General features: G+C 41.5%; 1 long non-coding RNA gene and 1 other non-coding gene across 3 annotated transcripts; one reads left to right on the top strand and one right to left on the bottom strand.

Moving 5' to 3' along the window:
* Positions 1-1,617: 1,617 nt before the first annotated feature.
* LOC124965854 (uncharacterized) lies at positions 1,618-20,559 on the bottom strand. 2 transcript variants are annotated; one of them, XR_007105247.1, is made up of 5 exons: positions 20,236-20,559; positions 11,813-11,922; positions 4,090-4,179; positions 2,307-2,419; positions 1,618-1,960 (listed from the first exon to the last, which is right to left on the bottom strand). It is a non-coding gene; the product is annotated as an uncharacterized LOC124965854 (long non-coding RNA). The 2 variants fall into 2 exon arrangements; XR_007105248.1 differs by lacking the exons at positions 1,618-1,960; positions 2,307-2,419; positions 4,090-4,179 and adding an exon at positions 8,089-8,383.
* Positions 14,365-14,441, top strand: Trnaa-ugc (transfer RNA alanine (anticodon UGC)). Its single transcript has one exon. It is a non-coding gene; the product is annotated as a tRNA-Ala (tRNA).
* Positions 20,560-20,807: the final 248 nt, after the last annotated feature.

Below are 20,807 nucleotides of genomic sequence, written 5' to 3'. Positions count from 1 at the left end.
GCATTTCCATCTCCCTATTATATCTTTATGTTTGGAAACTTTGTTACTTTCTTCTAGTTTTTCATAAAAAGTATAATGAGTCGTGGTGAACAAGTTACTCTGCTTGCTGAACACTAGAATTTATTTCTCCTAACTGTTTCAGTACCTCATATCTCACCTCCCTCCTCCTGTTGTTGGCTTCTAGCAATCACTATTTGACTCTCTTCTACTCTGAGATCAACTTTGTTAGCCTCGCCATGTGAAAGAACTTGAGCTGTTTATCTTTCTGTGTCTGGCTTATTTCACTTAACAGAATGTCCTCTAGTTCTCACTATAATTACTCTTAGAAAGTTGCCCACTGCCATGATGAACATGCTCACGTTGGGAAAAGAGAGGCAGAGAGAGAAAGAGAGGAGAAACAAGCAGCCCTTGAGGTCACTCAGATTGGGTTCAGATCACTGTGGAGTCAGCAGAGAGCTCATGGAGAATTAGAATAAGAAAAGGCCATAGGAGCTGGTGCAGTGGTACATGCCTGCGATCCCAGCTATGGGGAGGCTGAGGCAGGAGATTGCAAGTTCTAGGTCAGCCTCTGCAACCTGGTGAAAAAAACCCTGTCTCAAAATAAAATTTTTTTAAAAAGTTGCTGGTGTACTCAGTAGTAGAGTATTTTCTTATCATGCTGAAAGCACTGGGTTCAATCCCCACCACACACACACACACACACACACACATGCACGCAAAGAGAAACCAAAATTAAAAAAAAAAAAAAAAAAAAAAGCAAAGAGAGAGCTTGGCCTTCCCTAAGAGTTCTAGCAGCTCAGATAGAGAGCAGGGTTGAAAATCTAGTAAGTATAGACCCTTTAAATGCTCAGCAGCCCTGCCAACTAGCAAATGTGACCTTAATGATGCCTGACATATGGGATTAGCAAGCACTTCCTATTTTGAGAGAAGGGGAGTACACAGAGAAGTAGATGGGGAGCTTAAGTGTTCATTTCCCTGCCAGGGGAACTCAGACTTTCTAACCCATATTTCTTTACACCTGGAAAAGTATCTTTATGTTCAGCATGCTCTAGTGATGGGATGGTATAGACTTGCTGTTTACAGTTCTTCAAAGTCCATTTGTTTGTGCCTCCATGAATGGACATGTCACTTCTTTCCAAAATTTAGATCTTTGAAAGTCTGTGATGGACATACTCAAACATATAGAAGTTACTCAGTGGTCATCTCGACCCGAAATTCAAATGCTTTCATGAAAGAGCTAACTGAATAAATTTCTCAGTGTTTTTATGTTTAATATCTATCATTACCAAATATCTACTGCTTAGCAGAAACATAACTAAAAAATGGTAAAAAAAAGACTATATTAAATGACAACTACTATAGTTGTTTGAGGAAGGTCAGACTTCACAGGCCAGGACCAGCCTTTCACAAGACACCCTCATTTCAGGTAATAGTTCTTTTGGGGAACCTCAAGGCTACCCTCATGTTCTGAACAAGCTGGCTACAAATTTGGGGGTCTTTGTGGATTCTCTCAGGTTTGATAATTCATCAGATGACTCACAGAACTCAGTAGAGCTCTATATTTATAATTACAGCTTTAATAGAACAAAAAGACACAAATCACAATCAGCCAAAAAAGAGATGCATAAGGTGAGGTCTGGAAGGTTCCTAACGGCAAACTTACTCATTATCAGGGATGTGTTCCTTCCCCTCCCACACCTAGCATGTTGATGTGTGACAATACAAAGTACAAATGCTCCTCAACTTAGAGTGGGCTCGCATCCAACAAATGCATTGCACCTTGAAATTAGCAGAAGCTGATGATGCATCTAATACACCTAGCCTACCAAACACCCCGGCTTAGCAACGTGGCCCACGTTGAACCTCCATTGTTTCCCGTTGTGATTGGGTGGTTCACTGGGAGATGTAGCTCGCTGCCACTACTCAGCATCCTGGGAGGTTCAGATCACACTTCACTGGTCTGGGAAAAGAGCAAAATTCAAAATTTAAAGTATGGTTTCTACTGAACGTGTATTGATTTGTACCATCATAGAGTTGGAAAATTGAAAGTTAAGCCTCCATAAATGAGGCACCGTCTGTAACCTTAAGCAGGGAGGAGGCTAGCCTGAGCTTCTGTGTTGAGAGTTTTCACTGGCATTTCATATGGAGTCATTGTCCATGTGATTTCCAGACTGCTCCTTCTTCCAACATCAGACTGAGATAAAGTGGCTCAAAGCCCCAATCCTCTGATCACATAGTTGGTCTCTCTGATGTGACCAGCCCCCATCCTAAGTCACCATGTCAGTAGAAAGCACCAGGAGACTCACCACCATCACCTTGTTAGCATAGACTACCAAGTGTGGTCCACGGTCTTCCACGATAACAAAGAAAGTCCAGTCACTCAGGAAATTCCAAAATGCTCGAGGTTACATCCCAGGAGCTGGGAACAAAGACCAGTCAAATTCTTTATTACACATATGCTACGATGTAAAATGAAGACAAATCTAGAATATGACTTTTGTGATCCATCTCACTCTGATGATTCCTTCAGCCCTGACAACATCCGAGATGTGTCACTTCTGAGCTGTCACTTGCTTGACTTTGAATGTGTCTTCACAAGATGCTAATGCTCTACCAATTACACTTGGAAAGTCATCTAAGGATTTTCCTATAGGCCTTTTGTTTAAAAAGTTTTGAGCTTTCCCTATGTATATATACAAAAATATATATATATTATGTGTCAGCAGCATCTATATATCAACAGAGAAGTACAAAGGTCATTGAAGATTGAATATTAAAATGTTAACTAGCAGAGGCACTTCAGCTCTTTTATTTCCCTAGAACAGTGTTCTAGAAGTAAGAGTCCTGTGTTTGAAAGTACATACATTTTTTTCTGATACAGTCACTGGGGAGTGGCAGTTACTCAAGAAATTAAATGCAGAATTATACATAGTCTAGCAATTCCAATTCAAGATATAGATCCTAAAGATTGGGAAGCAGGGACACAAACAGATATTTGAACATCAACATTCAGAGACGCATTATTCAAAATAGTCAAAGATGGAAATAACTCTAATGTTCACTGATGGATGAATGGATAAGCAAACTGTGATATAGGCATACAATGGAATATTATTCATCCTTAAGTAGGAAGGAAGCTCTGATACATACAATAACATGGGTAAACCCTGAAGGCAATATGCTAACTGAACTTGGAAGTCACATAAGGACAAATATTGTATGATTCCACTCATATGAGGTACCTAGTGTAGTTCAATTCATAGGAAGGAGACTAATGTTACCAGGAACTGGGTGGAGGGAGGAATGGGGAATGACTATTTAATGGGTCCACGGTTTCAGTTTGAGATGATGAAATCTATGGACATAGAAAGTGGTGATGATAGCTGGGTATGGAGGTGCATGCCTGTAATCCCAGCAACTCTGGAGGCTGAGGCAGGAGGATCACAAATGTAAGGCCAACAACTTAGGGAGATCCTCAGCAACTTAGAAAGAACTTGTCTCAAAATTTATAAAAAGGACCAGGGATATAGGTCAGTGACAAACACCCCTGGGTTTAATCCTCAGTAAGAATCGATAAATGAATAAAAGAAAGAAAAAAGAAAATGGTGATAGTCGTGAAGCAATGAGAATGTACTTCATGGCACGGAACTGTACGCTTAAAATAGTTAAAATGTTAAATCTTATCTTCACATAAGATTTAATGTAAATTTATTATTTATTTAAAATGTTAGTTATTTAAACTTTACATTAAAATATGTATATTTGCCTCAATAAAAAGTATATATATTTTTTTACAGCATGATGTATGTTGGCAAACTGTCCCCTGCAAAAATTATACTAGGGAATGAAGATGTAGCTCAGGGGTAGAGTACATGCCTAGCACCTGTGAGGCCCTGGGTTTGATCCCCAGCACACACATGAAAAAAGATATACTAATTCAGTGTCTTTCCAGTTTTCTAGGAAAACAAGAGCAAGTCTTAGATGTGAATACTCCATTAGGGGTGGGAGTGCTCTCTCAGAGGAGCAAGAAAGAGATAAAAAATACATAAAGGAAGGAAGAGAGGAAAGCAAATTAAGGAGATATATTACCCAGTTGCTAGCTCCATGCAAACACTCAGTTGCTTTACAATGAGGATGTCTCTGAACAGATCATGTGAAACCACCGTGCCTTGGAACAGTCTGTTGGAAAGAATGAGGGTTAGAAATTACCAGCTGCTTCTCTCATTGGCCACACTATACCCCATGGGGTACCAATATCCTTGTCCTTGCGGGTAAAGAGCAGCTGCTAGGGGAGCTAGGTCCATACCCAAGATGCATCAACTAAGTCCAGAAGTGACAGGAGGACCTTCTTGAGACCTCTATTGTCGTCACCACAAGGGAGATCAAAATGACCTTCATTGCTAAGAAATAAGGCATGTGGAGTTTTTCATTGAACATAAAGGCGTGGGAGGCTGATGGAGAAAAGCAAAAAAGAAAGTGCCCTGTCAACAGTGTCTGAGAACATTCACTTTCTCTTCCTTCTCATCAACACTGAATATTATGTCTTTTTAGTCTTGGCCCACCTAATTAAAAAAAAATTTTTTTTAGTTGTTGATGAACCTTAATTTACTTTTTATATGTGGTGCTGAGAATCAAACCCAGTGCCTCACACATGCTAGGCAAGTGCTCTACCATTAGCCACAACCCCGGCCCTTGGCCAACCTAATTTTAAAAGTACCATAGTTATATATTTGCATTTTGATTACATAATGTTGAAAATGTTAAGTAAAATTATTGCCCACATGTATTTCTTCTTTGAATTGCTTGCTTACCTATTTTTCTGTTAAGATAGTCATTATTTACCAGTGTGCAAGAGTTTATTATATAAGAGTTGTTAATGCCTGTGATTTGTGTATCAGGAAGAGAAATAGGAATGGTGACTCCTGGGACCCTGCTCTGGCCTTGTGAAAACAACAATGTTCCATTGATTCCTTCCTTGTAAAGGGAGAATACATTTGCCCAAGTGTGTGATGTGACTCACAATGAAAGAAAACCTTAATTTTAAAGTTTTAGCTAGTTCTCTATAATGCTAGGCTGGAGGGCGAAGATTCATATCCCTACTGTTTTGTGAAACACCCTATGAGCCCTTTGATTCTGACGAGTTCTCCCTAAGTTCGTCCCAATGAATGAGGGTTGCAATAAAGAAAAGTCAGTTTCTCTGCTTATGAGAGCATTTGTTAAAGTAATGATGCACAATTTAAAACTTCTCCTAGTCAGAAACCTGGGAAGACAAGGTTTTGAGAGACCTAGGACTGGGCAGAAAAGTTGAGAGAAAGGATGGAAGGGTTTTGACAGGGAGGGAGGGGTCCAAGCAAAATGTAGACAGGTAGGATGATGAGGGTTAGGGTTAGAGTTAGGGTTAGGGTTAGGGTTAGGGTTAGGGTGTTGGGAGATTCTCTTTACAGTTGAAGGTGGAGAAACTGTATGGCAGTGGTGCATTCTATCAAATTTTAAAATATTGCTCTTCTGAAACTGCCTTTTCTTCAGGTTAAAGAGAGGAGGGAACCAGGAAGAAGCATCCTGACCCCTTCCTCCTTTCACCCTTCAATCTCCTGCTGGTGCCCCTGGGAATGGAATCCCCTAGAGGAGAAGCCAGACAGGGAGCTAGGAGATGCATTCCCAGGCATGAGGCTCCTAGGGCACGAAGCAGGCAGGGGACGGCAGGGAATGGAGCTCAGCACCGATGGAGAATCATCAACCCAACACATAGTAATGATGGATGAATTTAAATGGTCAGCTACTGCTTGCTACTTTTTGCCCTTTACCATCTTAGAATGCAATCTGAGTAATCCAGTGGAGCATAGATTTTATGGCTTTCAGGACTGACGGTAGAAAGTTGAGTTAGACATTAATAACTTTTCAGCGCTTGTGTGTCCAGCAGAAGGAATCAACACAGGGATGAATACATTGTTTATACCTCCTGTCTAAGGCTAAGGTCTGGAGAAAATGTCGGACACATGCTAGAGAGTTAGAGGGTATCACATACTGGCCTGGTTACTTGATGACCTGAGATGAAGTATAAAATTACTTGGAAAATGTAAGTAATTTTATTTATTAATGTCCAAGAGTGTCCTTTAATCAAAGTGCTATTTTTATGTTAGGTGAGGAAAAAAAAAAGGATGATTAAGCTGTAAACAATATGTTGCTCTGCTTTAACTGTTGTTCTTTCCTGGTCTGTGGGGTATTTAGTCTTGTGCCAGAGAAGAAGCTAATCAAGGACTCCATCTCCCTCGTTTCCTAGGATTTAATTAAATTAGTTCATCTGCATACTAACTCGGTACCCTGTAAAGACAGCCAGCCATGAAGACCTGTGGCAGGACAAGGTGAGGTGAGTGGAAGGAGGAGCAGGTTCACCGAAGGGCACTAAGGACTCTCTTGCCCAAAGGGGCAAAGGCGTGCACCCAGGGATCCTTAGTTTGCTGGACAGAACCATTTTCTGGGCCCAGACCCAGGAAGCTCACTCTGTCTTTTCAAAATGGTAGAGACAACTTCATTCTGAAAGTGAGGAATGGAGAAAGAGAGAAGAGGAATATCTTCAGGGGAGGAGTCATTAAGTCAGCCATGGTATCCTCCCCTGAGTTCCAGCTAAAGGCAGAACCCAGGGGAGGCCGTCCTGAACCTGTCAGCATTAGCATGGCGATTCCTCAAGCCTTCACACAAGGTGGCTTGCCTTATCTTTTGATAGAAGCCCCAGCTGAAGAAAAACCAAGGCTCTCCTTTGAGATAAGAAGACAGGTTTTATCAGGACTGTAGATGGGCTTGGCTTGATTCTATCTTCAGGAGGGCCCTGCTGGGGCAGGAAGGCTCGAGCAGGGCTTGTGGTACTGCTGACTCTGTGGACCACTTTCTGGAAAATCCTCCAGTCTCTCCTTTATACTGTTTCCTCCAAGACCTTTTCCTCATTTAAAAATCAATCATCACGTGTGCTCACCACCTTGGACTCTTGAGACGGTGACCATGTTGGAGATCTAGCTCTGGTAGTGTTCTGACTTTGCCACGGTTCTACTGAACTCTGGGGTGACTGTAGAGAAACAATGGTGGGTGGAGGGTGTCATCTGAAGGCCTGGGTTAGAGTGAACACGTTCAATGTGACACATGAGCAAGAAGGAGATCCAAACCAGGAAGAGATGCAGGCAATGGAGGGAACAGGTGGGCAGGGCTGTGCGTGGAGGTGGGCGGGCTGGTACCCTGATGGCTCAGGACCACTTCTAAAGTGACTGTGTGGCTGCTGGCCCACACCAAGCCAGTGATCGCTATGTAGGTCTTCCTTCTTTCTCCTTCTTTCAGATATCAGCTATAATTTCATGGTAGGATAGTACATTAGGAAACTGGTTCTCTGACTTGCCAGACTGGACTATTCTAGGTACTTGCACAATAGAGGCAGTAAAGTGGACCCAGATAAGTACAGGCCTTGGATTACTCAAGCTCAGATCTTAGTCCTGCTGTATGCTATCTGCTCCACCTTGCCAAGTTGTTTCATATCTCTAAGCTGCAGTTTTCTTATTCATAGAATAGGACTAATAGTGCCTATATTGTCATTATATGTAATGTATATAAGTACCTGATACACCTGTAGATGATGAAAAGTTTATTTTTGTTATTATCTCTGTGCTATGATATCTATATCTGCATCTATGTCTGTTTGGCTATAGCTATAGCTACTGTTGGCTTCTATAGCTACAGCTATTTGAATTTATTTTTTTTTTCATTTGGGGGCGTACTGGAGAATTGAACTCAGGGGCACTCAAGTACTAAGCCACATCCCCAACCCTATTTTGTATTTTTTTTTTAATTTGGAGTCAGTCTCACTGAGTTGCTTAGTGCCTCGCTTTTACTGTGGCTGACTGTGAACTCTCCATCCTCCTACCTCAGCCTCCTGAGTCGCTGGGATTATAGGCATGCACCACTATCCCTGGCCACTACATGAATTTAGAAATGGAGTAAATTTATTTGTTCAACTGGTTCATTGGGTTATAATTCATATACATTAAATGCATTTATGGTAAGTGTACAATTCAATGACTCTTAGTAAAATTAGTAGTTAGGCAACATCACCACAATCTTACATTAGAACATTTCTGTCATCTCAAAGAGAAACTTCAAGGTCATTTCCATTCAACTGCAAGTAAATTTACTTTACATAAATTTGAAATTAATTTATTATAGGTGTGATAGTCAGCTTTCTGGTACTGTAACAAATGCCTGAGATGATCACTTATAAAGGTAAAATGTTTATTTTGGTTCACAGTTTTGGAAGTTTCAGTCCATGGCCCAGTTGGCCTCATTTCTTCTGGTTCTGTGGCAAGGCAGCACACCACAATGGAGAGTACATGGTGGAGCAAAGCTGGGGGACAAAAGATCAGAAGAGGGAAAGATCAGAGTCCCACAATCTTCCTCAGTGTCATGGCCCCAATGACCTAAAACCCAGTGGACCCCACTCTTAAAGTTCCACCCCTCCCAGTAGCATGATAGACTGGAGACTAAGCCTTTAACACATAGGAATATTCTGGATCCAGACTATAGCAATAAAAGTTCCTGTGACCCACCCCCAAACTCCCTCAAGTAAAGATATAAAATAATTGAGGTTAGATTTTACCAAATCAATCTTAAATCTTATTTTGTTTTACCTTTTCAAATTTTGCCAAAATACATACATTCCCAAAGAGTACCTTTCTGTAAAATTAAGACAGGAAATTAAAATTGTGATGTGGTGCTTGAAACAATAACCCTCTCACAGTAACCTTTATTGGCAGGAAAAGTTTGTTGAAGAAAGGATTAAAGAGTGATGTGATTCTTGCTGTATATATAAAACAGAAACTAGAACTCTTTAAGCTGAAAATTGACATGTGAGCTGAATTGAATATAAAACTAGTTCCTTTTAATGACCTTAAGAAAGGTAATTCTTTGTGTGCTTTATTACTCAAAATGGCAAGTGAAGTTCCCTTATTGAAAGGGTTCACATAAAATTCAGTTGATTCAATGGTCAACTCTAATGACTTATAGAAGTAAGTTTAGATATCTTTGTAGATCAATTTAAAAATTCTTAAAATTTGAAAAAAGATGGCCTTAATTAAAATAATCATGAAAAATGAAAATGTCTTTTATCCTTGAGCAAGATTTTCAAATTCAAGAATTTTAGACTGCTTTAGAATTTTGTATGAAAATAATTAAAAAGTTATTAGTTTATTTTGTTGTCATTTGTTACGATGAATTTAGTGAAGAATTCAGAAGGAAATGAACAGTATTCAGTGACTAGATTTCCCTGAGTTAACATAGATTGTGTGTTAAAAGAACTGCCCTCAGTGGTAGATTTTTAAATCAAAGATGTATATTGCATTTTATCTAAATCCTGTCCCTCAGCTACAACTTTACTGTCAAGCAAAGTAACCACTACCTGTGTGGCTACCTAGAAAGCGCTTAAAGTGTGACTTTGTGATTGGGAACTGGATTTTTTATTACACTAAATTTAAAAACTGATAATTCAGTTATTGGAAAACTAAAGTATGCTTGGAACTTAGATATATAAATCCACTTTTTCAAGTGTAAATTTAATTAAATCTAAACAGAGATTAAGCTTTTTAAATCTTGTGTTTGAATGGCGATATGCCATAGAGTATAATATGTGCCAGAAACTTATTATAAAGATGTTAATTACACATTAATAACTTTTATATTGGATACATAATAAAATAATATTTTAAATACATTGGTTCAATGAAATATATTATTAATATTTTTATCTGTTTCTTTTGCCTTTTAAAAATGTAGGTTATAGAAAAGTTTAAATTACACATGTGGCTTATATTTGCAGGAATCACTGATCTAGAGAAATATATGCTTTTCCCCATTTTATGTATTAAATGGTGAATTTCATTAATTTTTTTTCTAATAAATAATAACTTTTGCATTCAAGGCATAACCTCTGATTGGTCAGGGCATTCTGGATTGTTTTCCATGACTTTTTATTTGACTTCTTTTGTTCTGATCTTCATATATAAGATTGGTCTTAATTTTCTTTATTGGGCTATCAGTACACATCTGGAGGCTGTCCTTTTCTCTTCTTGAAATTGTTTATGTAGCATAGAAGATACTGTTCTTCGAAGAGTGGTGGAATTGCCCTGTGTAAATCTGAGGCCAGGCTGTGTGTTTTGGGGGGATAAGGAGGAGATGATTGGAGGGTAGCTACCAACTTTGTTAAGCATACACGCTTTTTAATTGAAGCATAATATATGCACTGAAACAAGTGACAGGTGTTGGTTTTAATTGTAGAGCTTCACTTATATGCCCATGGATCTGTGACTGGACTAAAATACATTATCAGTATCACCGACCTTCTCAGGACCCTTTCCCAGGCAGGACCTCCCTCAACAGATGTGATAACTATTCTGACATCCATCTCCGTTGGTTCATCTTAAATGTATATAAATAATGTCATATGTTAACTGCTATTTTGTTTCTGGTTTCTCTCACTCAACACAATCCTATGGTTCATGTTGAGTGTGTAAGTAGTTCATTCTTTTTTATTGCTGAATGGTTTTCCACTGAATATGCATAATTCATTTGTCCACCTTCCTGTTGATGAACATATTTGGTTATTTCTAGCTTAGGGCTATTATGAATAGAGCTACTAATAAAATATATATATTTGTGGCCATAGGCATACTAGGTGTGTGTTTAACTGGAGGATCTGCTGTCAAATAATTTCCCTGCTTGTACTATACCTGCTATGTAGGGAGTTCTGGCTGCTGTACATCTTCACTAACTTTTGGTACTCTTAGATATTTTGACTTTGACCTTTCCTTGGGTATATCAAAGTATCACATTGGGATTTTAATTTTATTTCCTGGTGAGTGGACCTAGTTGGCACCTATGTACTCATGCATTAAGTATTTTTTTTTTTTTTTTGTACCAAGGATTGAATTCAGGGCCCTTGACCCACTAAGCCACATCCCCAACCCTATTTTGTGTTTTATTTAGAGGCAGGGTCTCACTGAGTTGCTTAGCATCTCACCTTTGCTGAGGCTGGCTTTGAACTCTCTATCCTACCTCAGCCTCCCAAGCCGCTGGGATTACAGGTATGCACCACTGTGGCCAGCTGCCTTGAATTTTTGATGTTCTCCTTTATTTGATCTTTTACTTATTGATTGATGGAAGTTCTTTATTTCTTCTGGTTATGAGTCCTTTGGTTATATATGTGTATGTACAAATCAATTGTATGGGTAATGCTTTGAGGGTCCTGAAATTTACGCAAACTTTGCTTATCTGAAGTCCTAAATATGTTTCTATTTCTTTCCTTCAACAAAGCCCTCTAATTAGGTCAATTTAGCCTTTAGCTCATATCCAGACCTCATAACTCTTCTCCTTTTCAGTTGTGTGACCTTTGCAAGTCATTTACTCTTTCTGTGCCTTAGGGTCTTCATCCATAAATGAATAAACAGTAATTCCTATTTGCTGTGCATCTGGGGGTTGGCATGCCTGAAGCATCTAGGGCTGTGCAAAGCTCTAAGTATCAGTCTTTTTGACAATGATGACACTGTAGCCCTCATTACTTCTGAGAGACCGTGCCTAGCATGTTCTATGAAACTGTGAAAACTATTGTTTGCTCAGAGTGTTCATTTTTGGTGCCCACCCAAAATCCCTATTCATCGGGGTAGACACATACCACAGGGTGGCTGTGTTTGACTGTTCCTATGCCCAGGACCCTGTGCTGGTCCTCTTTCCATCATGCCTGAGATAGTCGACTAATCAGGAGAAGAGGTTTCTTTTGACTCACAGGTTTGGAGGCTCAGTCCACGATCACTTGGCCCTCTGGCTTTTAAGACTGTGCAGGCGAAGCACATCACAGTGAGAGCATGTGGCAGAGAAAAGCAGCTCACCTCACGGCTGGGAAGAGAAGGAGAGGAAATGACCAGGATCCCACAGTCCCCTCGGAGGGCACACCTGAGTGACCCAAAGACCTGCCCCTGGGTCCCGCCCCTCAGAGCTTCCACCACCTACCAACAGCAGCACTCTGGGGAACACATCTTTAACACACAGGCCTTTGGGGGACATTGGAGATCTAAATTATAGCAGACCCAGAATAACGTTCCTCTTTATCTTTCATCCTGTTCATTCCCTGACTGCGAGTTCTCTCTTGGGACCCCACCATCCTTCCACAATTTGACTTCTGTCAAAGGTCACCCAGATCAACCCAAAACAAACTTACTTATGTTTTTGAAACCCAGTGATGGATACCGTCAACATTTTCTTTTTTTCCTTGTGGCTCTTTAGCTACGGTGCAAATCCAAGGAAGTGTATGTTTGTCCCAGAGACAGCGTGCTGGTCAACATCACTCTCAAGAAGCAATAATATAAATGAAAATCAGAGGAAGAGCCATCTCTTCTGGGTCTCACCATACTATAGACAGTCTGTTACAAAAGAATGGAGTTCCTCAGTCTATCAGTTTTTCTTGGGAGTTCAGGACGTAACACACATCCTGGTAAGGTGTTCGAGGGAAAAGAGACAAGTGAGGTACTAGAAGTCATCTAAGGGGGGGCTCTTCTGAGGGTGCCTATAGCTCTTCACTTTTAGGGCCATAGGTTTGAGTGTCAGATGATTCGATGTGTGCAGAGTACTTAGAGCATCGGAGGGCACCCTGGGAGCTAAGACAGTCTAGTCCTTACCATCTGTGTGCTCAGCATCCTTGACCCTGTCCTGCCACTGTGGGGTCACCAGCCCCTTCCACCCTGCTGTCATGGTGGCTTATGTTCCAGGCTTGAGTCAGGCACCATCACATATCCCCCATCTTCAGGGAACTGACTCTCAGTCTCTAACCCCGCGGCAGTTCACAAATACTGCATTTCTCCTTTTTCAGGGACTATGGTAGGGTTCCACTTCCTCACCTTTTCTGATGTTAAATGTGGGCACATGACTGTCTTGGCCAAGGAAGTTATCTGTGTCACTCTTGGGTGAAGTTTTGAGAAGTTTGTGTGAGTCACTCTATCTCCTTATCACGGCCACAGTGATGGTGAATGTGTGCATCTGTGGTTGAGGACCCCAAGAGACAGCAGTGACTATGGTTGAGCCTCATTAATGTGCTGTATGAATAAAAGCAAACTTTTGTTGTGTGGTATCATGGAGACCTGGGGATCAGCTGTTGCTGCAACATAATGAGCCACGCTGGATGACACACTCCCCCCTACACACACAGCCTGAAGTAAATGTGGCAGCAGCACACCAGGATTGGATAAGGTGGAGGCTCAGTCTTGTAGGATCCTCCACATCTCAACAGAGCGGCAGTCACTGTTATCTCAGATGTGTGTAAGCACAGTCCCATTCTCAAGGAACCTTCTACACACCACCATTACTGTACTTCTATGTGGTTTGCTGTTCTTTGCAGGTTGGACTCCTCTCCAGAACTATAAGCTCCTGGAAGGGAGCAATTGTATACTTTTATGTAACCATTCAACCAACTTTTAATCAAGTTTCTTGACATGCCTGTGCCTTACTTTCTTCATCTATAAAACAGGAATAATAGTAGTACTCAGCTCAGAGTCAAAGTGAGAATTTGACTGAATTAAATAAAGCAATACATTTAAACAGTAGTTAAGGCACTATTAGAATAGTACCTACCACATAAAACACACTATGTGTTAGCTTTTATTTTATTGTGTCTTTCCGAGTCTTCCTTCTGGAAATTATTTCTTTGCATATAAGGATGATATATATGTGGTGTGTTGGCAAATGTTCAACAACTGGTTCTCTGAGGGGAAAGCTTTGATCTGTAACATTTGCCAATGGTCATGGTGTAAATATGCCCACTGTGGCTGATTTCAAGGTACTAGTGTGATCTCCCTCAATGCAGAATCCGGGAGCAACGTATAGTAATATATTCTTTCGCACAGGTAAAATGGACATAAATAACTTCAAGCACAGAGATAATATGAAGATGCAGTAAAATAATTAGAATGTGAAGAATCTTAAGTGCTTTTTATTTTTATTTTTAATATAACTTATTATAAGTTTATATCATTTAATTTTTAAAAATGACTGTTTAACAACTGGCAAAATTTCACTGTGAGTTGGCTTCAGCTCACCACTGAACATGTACTCCTTATCCCTCCCAATCCCAAAATGACAACACAACTTACTGAGCTCAGAGCTGAACCTCAGAATCCTTACCAACTGAGAGCCCCTCACAGGCTCCACCAATCTATTGAAGTTGACGACCTAGTTGCAATCTCCTTTTTCATATAGTCTCCCACATTAAATATATTTTTCTGCTGTAAAAAAGTGGCACATGCCTATAATTCTAGCCACTTGGGAAACTGAGAAAGAAGGGTTGTGGGCTGAGGATATAGCTCAGTTGGTAGAGTGTTTGCCTTGCAAGCACAAGGCCCTGGGTTCAATCCCCAGCACCGCCAAAAAAAAAAAAAAAAAAGAAGAAGAGTTGCAAGTTCAAAGCTAGCCTCAGCAACTTAGTGAGGCACTAAGTAACTTAGCAAGACCCTGTCTCAAAATAAAAAAATAAAAAGGGCTGGGAATGTGGCTTAGCAGTTAAGCATCCCTGGGTTCAATCCCCAGTACCAAACAAACAAGTAAATAAAATAAAGTCTTAGAAAGCATATCTTATTATTTTATTTTTGAAATTTGGCAACCATTCTCATTCATTTATTTTGTGATTGCCTACAATTCCTGGCAAATCACCATCCTGCATAAATAGGCATTCTTCTGAAGAAAATGCTAGGAACTAACCCTCAATTTCAATGTAATCAGATATTCGTGAGTACTAAATATAATAATTGCTGAAGTTAAGATGACTTTGGCTTGGTAATCGTTTACGTGCTTTTAATGTCCATTTTGAAATAACTTTGCTTATTTTGTTTGTTCATTTGTTTTCAGCAAATAAGCCTGCTGAGTCCTAAATCACCTGTGTGTGCTTGTTAGCTCTCCAGGGTCCTGGATCTGTGCCGAGCGATGAAGGCGCTGTGAAGCAGGAGAGAAACAGTCAAGGATGAACGACCCCAGGATTTCTGGCTCAGGAGGCCTGGTGGGTGTCACTCCGTTAACCAAGGAAGAGAAAACAAGGGGAACCGATTTGAGGGGACGATACTGACTTCAGTTTGGGACACGTTGAGTTTTAGGTGCCTGCAGGTCATCTAAGCAGAGATGACAGGCATTTGGAAGGTCAGCGATCAGGGGAGCAGATAGAGGTGCAAAACTCGTCTACTTATGCAGCAATTAAATTGGTGGGGACAAGGGTCAAGGACAGTCCAGGGGAGCACCTCAGTCAACAAGAAGTGGAAGGAACAAAAACAAGCCTGCCATTGGGTTGGTGAGAAAATACTGTTATCTCAAAATAAAAATGCCAACATAGACTTTGAAGTGCTCTAGAAAATTGTATAAACTCAAGGTTCTCTCCCTATAATTTCTTTTTAAAAATATTTTTAGTTTAGATCTTTATTTTATTCACTCATTTGTATGTGGTGCTGAGAATTGAACCGAGCACCTCGCACATGCTAGGCAAGCATTCCACCACTGAGCCACAACCACTCCCCATCATTTCGTAAAAAGCATATTGTGGGAAGCATATCTGTAAAGCATGGAGTGTATACGAATTCTTATGAACTTCCCTATCATGGCCCTGTGAAGGCCGGGGCTGTGACGCTGCTGGGACCTCTGTGTGTCCTACACCTGGTGCTTTGTGTCACCTAGTGGTATTTGCTGAATGATGAAGCATTGCTAGGGTTAAAGTTCATTGTATCCTCCCTTCTCCCCCCTCAGCAGTTTTAAATGAAAGGATTATATCCCTGCAGAAAGTGTTTTCTCATTAAAGTTTTATTCTTTTTAAAAAAAATTTTGTTTTAAAATTTTGTAGTGGTAGACGGGTAGAATGTCTTTGTTTATTTTTATGCGGCGCTAAGGATCGAACCTAGTGCCTCACATGTGCTAGGCAAGTTTTCTGCCACTGAGCTACAGCCGCAGCCCCTCATTAAAGTTTTATTCAAATCTGTAATAAATTATGTAAAACACACACTAGGACAGTCAGTTTTTGGTGTTCTGGACCATGACACTTTGCTCTGAGCTCCACTAGATGGCGCTGCTGATCTGTACAGTGGCTGAGGATCCATCAGCAGAGCCGGTTTTCTAAGGCGGCTGTGTATTTGAGAGTGCCAAGTATGAATCCTTGTATGGAATCAGAGAGTGATTCTAAAATTTCATCTGTCTTTGACAATAGTGTGACTATCACTCACAAAGGAAGAAAGAAAGAAAGAAAGAAAGAAAGAAAGAAAGAAAGAAAGAAAGAAAGAAAGAGCGAGCCACCCCCCTGCCGCATCAAACCCCAAGTCTCCTAAGATAACTTCATCTGTATTAAATGTGACAATTTAGAAGATACTCAATTACCAAACCGCATCCCAACCGTGGGTCCTTCTAAAGATTCTACAAGAAGAGTAGGAGCCAAAAGAGCTACCTGGGATTTTCTTCTTCTTCCACACAACCCTATTGCTATCCTAAAACTGGAGCCCTTGACCTCCATAGGTATTTGGAGGTCTGCGCCCAGGCTCCTGCCAGTCAGAACTTCCCTGCTGACACCCAGCTTTTGCTCTGGAAGCTCCTGCCTCTACTGTGTGGGAACGGATGTGTCCCTCAAATCTCAGGTGGGTATGACCTGCCCACTTCTGGATAAGCTTGTGTGGACAAATGCAGGCTTTGCTTCAACTAGACTACAGATCTAATGGGAGAGCTGGCTGAGGACACTGCCACTCATCCGAATACCCCATCCCTCAAGGACTCCAGAACCTAAAGAGTTAAAAGTGGGTCACACCTAGTTAGCAGCACTGCACACTGAGTGGGTAGGGAGGCCCTCAAGACAATGCCACAAGGGAATAATTCATCATTCCTGAGGGAATGACCCAGCTGGGGAAGTGACATTGAACTTGAAATAGGAAGTATTTGCTCAGTGGAAGGTCTGGGGAGGCATAGGGAAGAGACAGCAAAGCCCATGAGGACCACGAGGTGCTCTGGACTCCAAAGAAGTGCTCTGAGCTTGAGTGCAAAGCTTGTAGATCAACGGACTGTGAGACAGGAGAGGAGCTGAGGACAGGATGTGAGGGACCTGACTGTCCCCTGACAGACTTGGAACACTAAGCTGAGGAACTGGCAGGTGTTTTCCAGGTCTGTCCTTCCCAAGAAGGTGTGGAAGTCCTAACCCTAGTGCCTCAGATTGTGACCTCATTTAGAAATAGGGTCCTTGCAGATGTCACTCCTTAACATATGATGAGGTCAGAGTGGAGTAGGTGGCCCCTAATCCAATGACTGGTGTCCCTCTAAGAGGAGAAAAGACAAGCAGAGACAAACAAGGGGAGGAGAGTAAATGATGGCAGAGACAGAGATTTGGAGAGATATAGCTGCAAGCCAAGGAAAGCCAGAGACGCAGGCAGCCGCCAGAAGCTGGAAGAGGCCTCTCCAGAGCATCGTTAACTTCCGTATCAAGTCGGTTGATTCAATCATTTCATGAGGCTATGGTTGGACATGGTTTGAATATGTCCCTGAACATTTGTGTCCCCACTGAATTGATGTTGAGAGGTGGTAGAAACTTTAAGAAGTAGGAGTTGTTAGGTTATTGGGGGCATCGTTCTTAGAAATTAATGCTGGTCTCTGAGTGAGTGAGTTATCAAGAGAGCATATCTTTGTACATTGATACCACCCCATGCACTTGGCTCTTTCTGCATATGGTCATTTTCCCTTTCTGCTGCTCTATTAGGTTTTGACCCAGCTAAGGGAGCCCTCATTAAAGGCTGAGCAAATGGGGATTGGACTTTCAACCTCCAAAACTATGAGCTAAATCATTCTTTTTTTCTTTATAAATATCCCTGTCTCAAATATTTTGTTATAGTAGCAGAAAAAGGATACACAGGGATATAGAAAAATTAGGCAATAGAGAGACTAGAAGTCTCAAGCTCTAGCATAAGTGATATTTTTATATTAGTGAAGTCAGAGAGTATATGATTGTAAAAGCTTTGGGACCTAACAGCTCTGAACTCAAACCCCAGACCCACTACTTAGAAGCTGAGTAAACTTGGTCAAGTCACATAATGTTTTGGAGTCTTTCACTTTTACCTCTCTTGAAAGATAATGTGTCTCACCCTGGATTGAAAGACCTGAATGTCCACAGAAGATCAGGTGTCAATGAAGAGTCTTTTACACAGAAAGGATCGAATATACAGTAGTGATGATTAAAAGTCTTGATAATTTTACTTCTCTGTATCTGCTGTGATTGGTGACATCAGAATAAAAAGAAATTGCATTCTGTAAATTTGCACTGCAAAGAATTTCCCCCAGATTGTAATAAAGCATGAATTTCATGAATGATAGGCTTTCTCTGTTGTCAGAGACTTTCAGGTGAGGCTGTAACTCCCCATACTCTAGAATGTGTGCTAGGCCATCTAGGCAGAACTTGCTCAGGGGCAGCCCAGATCTGGTTCCGGAATGTTCACTCTCCATCCACTTCTTATCCACTTTTAGTCTAAAAGAGATGAGAACGACAGGAGGAAATTGTGGTAAAAGAAGATGCTTTGAAAACAGTGGTTGGTCTTAGAAAATAGACCACAGTCCCCACTTCCATTGCCAAAGGGCAGGTTCTGCAGCTGGGAGGTTTACTGGGAGGGAGAAGTCACCAGGCCTAGAGCCACCAGGAGAGAACAAAGCAAGATGAAGGGCTTCCTGGGGAGCCACAGGTGTGCCCCTTAGACCCAGGGCCCCCTGCAGATCAAGTGTGCCTGGTCCCAGAAAAGTCTGAAAGCAAGAGACAGTGGGAGCGGTCCCAGCTGCAAGATGGGACCTACTGCAGACACATTTACACAAAATGGTCACCTTCCAGAGTAAAGGGTCCTGTGGTGCAGAAGGAGAACCTGAGGACAGTCCTAAGAAGTCACCCAGGGGGACTTGCTCCCTCCAGGGAGGTGCCAGGTCAGATGTTCACAGTTATGTTTGTCCCTACGGAACCCACAAGGCGATCAGCACGGGACCCCTGCTACATAGAGGAGGGCAGCAACACCAGATGCCTCAACCTCACGCAGGAAGCCCCTTTCCCCTGCACACCCAGTCCCACCCTGGCCCTGCCCTAGAGAGGCTGGACATAGACCTGGTGTGTCACTAAACCCAGGTGAGGCCTGAGCTGTGGGAAGCTTTTAACAAAATGAGAGCTATTCATTTTGATTTATTGGTGCCTGGGCTTTTTAGGTTTGAAAATGAGGCTGTCATAATTCTTGGAAGTCACAGGGAAAGCTTAGGGGCATCTTCTGGGCCTTGGGAATGGACACGAGACTGCAGGCGTGAGGACAGCCAGGGGAAGAAAAGAAAGTTCCTTTTTCCTAACAAGGTCAGTTCATCCAAACCCGTTAAACAGCACGTTTTCTCCCTGCTGACTTTATTATCTCCATTTTTTGAAGAGTTGGCATTTTAAATGATCCTAATGACACTGAATCTATCTTAATTATAACCTTTCCTCTCAGGGCATAGAGTTGTCTGCGAAAGAATTTTCTAAATTTCTTAATTAACCTGCAGTGACTTTATTTTGCCAAAGGTTGTGCTCTGAAACTGTTATGAGATATTCTCTGCCACACCAGAGTAGTTAAAATTTTTAAAAAAATACAAAACTACATCATAAAGAAAAAAAAAAACTATAAGAATAACTGCTTGATTATGAAAGGTCAGGGTGCCTAAGAAAACAGGTGACATCTAGGTTTAGAATTTAAAGTCCCAGGTCTTGGAGATTAATGTTCACATTCTGCACACATCATTTCCAGGGAAATGTGTGAGGATAAATTGGGCTTTTTTAATCTTCCTCAAATCTAATTTTTGATGATGAGGTTTTTATAAGCAAGCTCCAATTCATTAATATGTGGCTTTTTACTATCTACTTTATCTTTCAAAGAAAGTAGTTAATCCTTCCTCCAAACAGAGACCCCATCTTGGGTTTAATAAATAGAATTGAGCAGAGATAGAGTTGGGAGAAAAACACACTTCCCTGATCCCCTCCAACAGAGGAGGATTTACCTGGAAACTAATGAATTCTCACTTACGTGGGTTTCTTATTAGGTCTCAGGGGACCCCCACAATAGCTTCACACACTCATATATTTTTGTCAAATTGGCAAAATTAAAGATAATTTAACTGCAGTGTGTCAAGAGCTTTCTATCCTTCTGTTTAACTTACCCTTTTTGGAGCTTTCTTGGGATCTGGTGGCATTGAAGTAACCATGGTCTTTTGCGGGGCTTGGCTGAGGCAGGTTGAGCTGACCTGGGTTCAGGAGAGACAGTGGGAGGTCTTGGTGGGGAGCCCCATCTCAGGCTGGTCTTTGGTGGGTGCTCCACTCAGTTGTGCTATCCCCAAGGTGGATCTCCTGGTGCTGGGACTGCATGTCCAGAGGCCATCTGAGGTTTGCAGAGCTAGGGAGGGACTTGGGGAGTGTCCTGACCTCTTCACCAGCCCTTCCACCTCACCCACCGTGGCCTGAGTCTCTTTCTTTCTGCAAGACTCCTAGGTACCTTCTTCTCCAGACCCTTGTGCGTGTGCATGTGTGGGGCCATTCAGCACCCCCACACTGGACCTCCTGGGCCTCACCGCCCTGGATTCTTGTTTGAAGTAACACCGATCAGGAAATTGCCACAGCTGATGCTATCTTGGTTATGCTTTTCTGGAACAGTTCCTCAGGGGCCCAGGGTGACTGGTGGGTGGAGTGTGATCATTCCCTTTGCCTTCTGACCATCCCTAAAAGAGGAAATGAA

Source organism: Sciurus carolinensis, chromosome 15, assembly GCF_902686445.1.
Source record: "Sciurus carolinensis chromosome 15, mSciCar1.2, whole genome shotgun sequence".
Lineage (NCBI taxonomy): Eukaryota > Metazoa > Chordata > Mammalia > Rodentia > Sciuridae > Sciurus > Sciurus carolinensis.
This window is presented reverse-complemented; position numbering and strand designations above follow the sequence as displayed.